This window comes from Triticum urartu, chromosome 3 (genome assembly GCF_003073215.2).
Source record: "Triticum urartu cultivar G1812 chromosome 3, Tu2.1, whole genome shotgun sequence".
In the NCBI taxonomy this organism is placed as follows: domain Eukaryota; kingdom Viridiplantae; phylum Streptophyta; class Magnoliopsida; order Poales; family Poaceae; genus Triticum; species Triticum urartu.
In genome coordinates, this window is record NC_053024.1 from 27,365,392 (window position 1) to 27,371,696 (window position 6,305).

Consider the following 6,305-nt stretch of genomic DNA (forward strand, 5'->3'; position numbering starts at 1 on the left):
TTTTCTAACATCCATGCCTTAAACACTGCAACCTTAGTGCTCACCCCGAAGAGGGAAGGGGCCTCTGAACTGATGCTTTTTGACATATAAGCCTAATTCATGCCTTCGCGAAGCTGATTGCCAAGATCATGGCCAAGAGATTGCAACCCAAGATGGAGAAGCTGGTCTCGCCGTGTCAAAATGCCTTCATTAAGAAAAGATCCATCCTAGACGACTTTGCTTATGCGCAAGCATGGATGAAAACTCCCAAATCCCGCAAGTGCCCTGCAACCCTGATGAAGATGGATATTGCGAAAGCTTTCGATGACTTGTTGTTGGAATTCTTACTGCAATTGCTACGCTGGCGTGGCTTTGGCCGCCACTAGATGAACTGGGTGCCTGGCCTCCTCGGCTTAGCTACCACCAGGATCTTGGTGAATGACGACCTCTCCGACACCATCACACATTGCAGGGCCCTGAGGCATGGCGACCCTCTGTCGCCCCTCCTGCTTGGCATCGCTATGCACACTCTGGCAACCATCATTTACGGGGCTGTAGGCGAGGGGGTGTTCTTGCCCATTGGAAACCTTTGTATGCCTTTCCAGGTATCACTTTTCGCTATCGATGTCATCATCTTCATCAGCTCTAGCTTCTCTGAGCTCTACAACATAATGCTGCTTCTGAAGGTTTTTGAGAAGGTTGTGGGCTTGCACGTCACCTGGACGAAGAGTGCCACCACTCTAATTGGCTATACCGCCGAATATCTTGCTGCAAGCAACGCTGACATGACATGCCCCATTAGGCAATTTCCAGTCAGTTACCTTGGCATGCCTTTATCCGACATAGACTCTGCCGCAATGAATACCAGCATGCTTTTGACAAGCTGGAGAAGCATGTTACTACCTCTATAGTCAGGAGTAACATATGTGTGGTAACATGTAACAGTTCATTCATTAGGCTATAGACACATCTTGCCTTGATATGTGTGATGTTACTCATACTACTAGTAACTAGCTATGTTACTATTGTCCTCTTTTTCTTTATTTATTGCTTGCCACATCATCTACTTTATCTAGATATGTGTGATGTTACTATCTATGTTACTCCCATTGTGGGTAGTCTGATAGACCAAGGATATCGCCCTGCGGGGCGCATCGAATTGGTGTGGTCCGTCTTCTCAGCTATGATCTTGTTACAATTAATGGTGGTCCCTTCCCCGTCTGATTTTCCAAGAAGGTTGATAAAATTCGACAGGTGATTCCTTCGGGCAAAGAAGTCTAATGCCCCTGGCGGCAAGTGCCTTGTGCGGTGGAGAGAGCGTATCAGGTACTCCAATGGATGGAGTACTCCTGCTGCACCTTGCAGAGCACATCCGTTGGATGAAGTTTGTAGGTACATGATTAAAGTAGGATGCCTCATCCTTCCAATTTTGCAAAGAACACCCCATGTAATGATAGTATTAATTTAAAGTTTTCATCACCTAGCTTCAAAAAGATGTGCTGGCCCAGATTTGGAACAGAAAGAACACACACATCTTGTACCCCCGTACATGATTGTTTCATGCTGACGCTTTCAGCTTCATCAGTATTATATAAATTCGATATGAGCTAATATATGCTACAGGTAGCAGTATCATGGATTTTCCAAGATATAATATAGCTAGAAGAATGAACAAATATTCCCTTAGAGGTCCAGAACATGAACATTTAGTAACGTGATTTAACAAGGTAAAGCTACTTTAAAAGAAATGAAGAATAAACAAGTTCATGAACAATAATTTGAACTGGTGAATTTTGCACTAGAATTGTGAAGCCAACGTCAAGTGTAGTAGACACCTTTCTCAAATCAGAAGGGAACACATAAACCACTATCCATTGGCAATGCATTCCACCACTTTCAAATCTATCTTGGCATTTAAAAGCTAACAGTACAACAATATTATGCTCTTACACACCTTTTTATACAAAATATCATGAATGCTTTCTCAACAGCACTCATGACAATACACATAAAATCTACTATGAAGGGCATAACTAGAGTTGCAACTCAGATGTAATTTATAGCCCAAGGTAGCAGGTATACATATTGCACCAACATATTCAACTCTGTGTTTAAGTTGTAGCAGAAGTCTCCAGCATTGGATAGCACATGAACGAAAGGCATTTCTCATTCATGATTTAGCGCCAAATGTTAATATCCGCTCCCATGGGCTGGGTGTGCTGCAAAATATGAAACAAATTCTAATCAAATATTTGCAAAAACAATCAACATGCTTTATTCAAAAGGGAGCAAGATATAAAAAACCATTTAGCTGCCATGGCCAACCTGATTAATAGAACAATCTACAGATCTTGGACCTTTCTGGACACTGCTTCCTCTGCAAAGAAGGAAAAACCCTTAGCTGCAATCCCTGTTCAAGAATTCATCCGATTAACCAGTTTACTTGCCGATTAATCCCTACTCATAGGGTCACCGAGTAGCCAATAAACCGATAAATTGTCCGATTAGTTGATTAAATGGCTGATTAACTTGTCGATTAGCCTATTAATCCCCTACTTGCCAGCCAACCGAGCAGCTACCAGTTAACGATTTCCTCAACAATGGATGCAATCTACGAAAACCTAATAAAATATATATTACTTACAATCTAATTTACCTTTTCCTTTAATTTTGTTCATGACCTCCTCCAAACCCCTCTTCAATCTCTTACCACTGCCCTTTGTGTTTGCATCCTCCGGTGGATGAATTTTGATGATGCTCGGCAATGTCGTTCCAATGAAGGATTCAAACTCTTGAACTTTATTCTGCTCGTGAAGTGGCACCGTCTGCCTCAAGTGCGCAAGAGTATCAGAAATAATTTTGTGAAAGTATTACATCTTGTCCTCACAATGTTTAGCTGTATGCAATGCCGAGCTGAACATCGAGCATGTTTCTGAGTACAGTTTCTTGATGGTAGGTGAAAGAGATGTAGATGACCCCTCTAGCTCATGTCCATTAGCATCACAAGAAAGATGTCATGCAGCCATTTTAGACCACCTATGCAACACATATTGGCTAAGAATTTCATTACACCGATCATTTTTTAAAACAACAATGATGTGAGAGCACATGATGCCCAATGATTCAAACATTCGGCAAGTACATTGTGCAGCCTTCGTACTAGTGTTGTAGCAGACTACTCTTATCCTGCCGCTAAGGTTAGCAATGCTCATGGTTTGGACATCGCCAACCTGCTTAATAGTTTTTACATGACGACGATCCCTAGCAGCAACCACCTCACTTTGGAAAGAAACAAAAATGATGTGAGTGTACACATCTCTGCCATGAATGTCAATTCCCCAACAAGTTTCAAGTACTGGTAGGGTATGCATGCTAGAATTGTCCTCTTGCAGCTCTTTTTGCCGCTAGTCATTTGTTCTCATCGTAATTTCTTCTGTAATTCAGCTAGTCAGTTGTTTGGGTTCTTCACAGAGGATCAGACTAAGTTGTTCCAGGGGCAGCCTGATATAAGTAGTACTAAAAGTGAGATCCAGTTTGGGTCACTAACTTTTTTGGTGCCAAGTTTACAGAAAGTATCAAATGCTATTACCACTAGTAGAAAAAGGGCCATTTGTCCTGGTTCTAGAGGGCCTTTAGTCCCGGTTCCAAGGGTCGTTACTAAAGCCTCCCTCCTTTAGTCCCGGTTCTTACACGAACCGGGACTAATGGCCGTCCACGTGGCCGCTGTCTGGAGCTCCACCTTTAGTCCTGGTTGGTAACACCAACCGGGACTAAAGTTAAATTTACAAAAAATCTGTCATCAATTTTTTTTTTAAATTCAATTTTCAAATTTCTAAATTATTTTCCAATTTAATCTCTAATCACCCCTCATCACTGCTCAATTTAACCTCTAATCTCCCCTCATCATTCCAAATCATCTAACTTCCCAGCCGGTCACCCATCCTCTCACTACTCCAGCCTGAGCACGCTTAACTTCCAGGTTCTATTCCTCCTTGTTTCCAAGTCTGCATTTGTTGTTTTCCTAACAATTGTAAGATGTCAATCCTATTAACCCCCGGGAGTTTAGCTTGAGCATGAAGTCACACGTTCCACTGTTTGAGTTTGAAACTATTATCCAAAAATAATAATTATTTAGTAACACTAATATTTCTTAAATAAGTAGTTTGACCATTGTTTGACCATGGTTTGACCAGATTTGACCAAAATTCAAAAAATTGAAATAATTATTTAGTAACACTAATATTCTTGAATAATTATGTAGTAACACTAATATTTCTTGAATAAATAGTTTGACCAGATTTGACCAAAATTCTAAAAACTGTAATTATTATTTAGTAACACTAATATTCTTGAAAGATTATTTAGTAACACTAATACTTCTTGAACCATAGTTTGACCAGATTTAACCAAAATTAAAAAAAAACTGAAATTTGAGCATAACTTTTTTCCTTTTAGAATTTGAGGATTCTAAAAATTTGCAAATAGGCCATAGGCCGTCAAATTCGGATGCGGATTTTCGTACTCAACATTTTGATATATTATACGGTTTTCTTCAACATCGTATGCAAAAGTTATAGCTGTTTTACTTTTTATGACACTTTTTTGCAAAACATGTCCAAATTTAAGTTTTTTAGTTTTCCTAACTAGTAGATGTAGTAATATAACTACATATCGAAGGATTTTATTTTTTGAAGTTTTTATCACGAACTGGGACTAAAGGGCATTAATCTTTAGTCCTGGTTTGAGATACGAACCCGGTTCGTGTCTCAAATCGGGACTAAAGGGCTCATTTGAACCAGGACTAATGCCCTTAGCCGCGCGAACCGGGACCAATGCTCACATTAGTCCCGGTTCGTGACTGAACCGGGACTAATGGGCTTATTTGGCCCGAACGAAAGTCATGTTTTCTACTAGTGTACTAAAGGCTATGTTCATCATCCAAAACCAACATATGGCCATACAAAGGATCTTGCTTGCAGCAATAAAAAGGGAACTGTAACATGTAGCTTACCAAATGCCGAGCCAGTGTTGTTCAATAGATTTCCTGCTGTTATTCTCAGGAATACTAGTGTGAAGCTTCTGTTCCTTTAGCTGTGCTGTCAGCAATTTAGAGGAGACTAAAGAACCGGCTCCTTCAGTTGGCCCTGTGGAAAATGCAAACACTGAAGTGGCTACAGCCTACATCTCATGAAATCAACATAAAGGGGCCATGGATCAGGCAAGTATGAAAGCGAAGGTCCCCTTGATCATGGTCTTCAATCCTCAGAACCAGGCGTGGAAGCCTGTGAACAGTTTCAAGGATTTGTACAAGGATCAGTGGTACATTGCCGGGCTGCCACATCCAGGTACGTAAGATACCATGTAAACTCTTGATGCAAGGAAAGTTTTGTAGCTTTCAGCTTTTTGCATCTTGGCTGTGTAAAACTGTTTGATGAAAGGTAGTGTTTGTATGCACTTGCAATGCGAAATTATATTCACTTTTTCATTCTGAAAAAATACCAACGAAATGTAAGACACAGCCCAATATATGACTATGTGGTCGATTCTGTTGGATTAATTAGGACTAGTTGGCGCACCGTCAATAAAATAAGAACATGATAATGCTAATGTGATCAAACCTGATAAGCCAGTTAGTAAAAACTTCATTACTCTGTCTGGTGTTGTTAAAGGACTTCAGCAGTGTAAAGGAGCAGTGTAAAGGAAGGGATTGGTGCTTTATATATAAAGTGGGGCGAAAGCCTTTTTCGGTAATATGCAAACGGATGCACATGAAGTAATCGAACATTATTCTTCTATAGAAAATGATAATCATCCCTACATGATTTGTTAGTAGTATGGTGTACAAGCAAAATCTTAAAGTTGCGCAAAATATATACTGAAAATAATTTTTGAAAGTACAAAGGGCCCCGGATTCTGGTTTCGCCCCAGGCCCCTAAAATCTCAGGACCGGCCCTGCAACGAATGAACCAGGGTATTTATGTAAAACATTTATCCTTAAGATAGGGGAGAGCCCCCCACTCGCACTCCATTCTCCAGAAATTATATAATTATAGGAGGGGAGGTAAGGCAGGGGAGAGTAGCCTCACCCAAGACACAAACTCCAAGCAAAAAGTCTCAAAAACTATAAAACAAGAGGAAGAGATAGAAAAAGGTGTTAACTAATACTCCTTCCGTTCCTAAATATTTGTGTTTCTAGACATTTCAAATGACTACTACATATGGATGTATGTAGACATATTTTAGAGTGTAGATTTACTCATTTTGCTCCGTATGTAGTCGCTTGTTGAAATGCCTAGAAAGACAAGTATTTAGGAACGGAGGGAGTA

At 40.3% G+C, this 6,305-nt stretch overlaps 1 long non-coding RNA gene across 2 annotated transcripts; it reads right to left on the bottom strand.

Annotated features, from left to right (window-relative positions):
- Positions 1-1,873: 1,873 nt before the first annotated feature.
- LOC125547777 lies at positions 1,874-5,498 on the bottom strand. 2 transcript variants are annotated; one of them, XR_007300764.1, is made up of 4 exons: positions 4,991-5,498; positions 2,636-3,480; positions 2,305-2,389; positions 1,874-2,198 (listed from the first exon to the last, which is right to left on the bottom strand). It is a non-coding gene; the product is annotated as an uncharacterized LOC125547777 (long non-coding RNA). The 2 variants fall into 2 exon arrangements; XR_007300765.1 differs by having other exon boundaries at positions 2,636-2,804; positions 4,991-5,484.
- Positions 5,499-6,305: the final 807 nt, after the last annotated feature.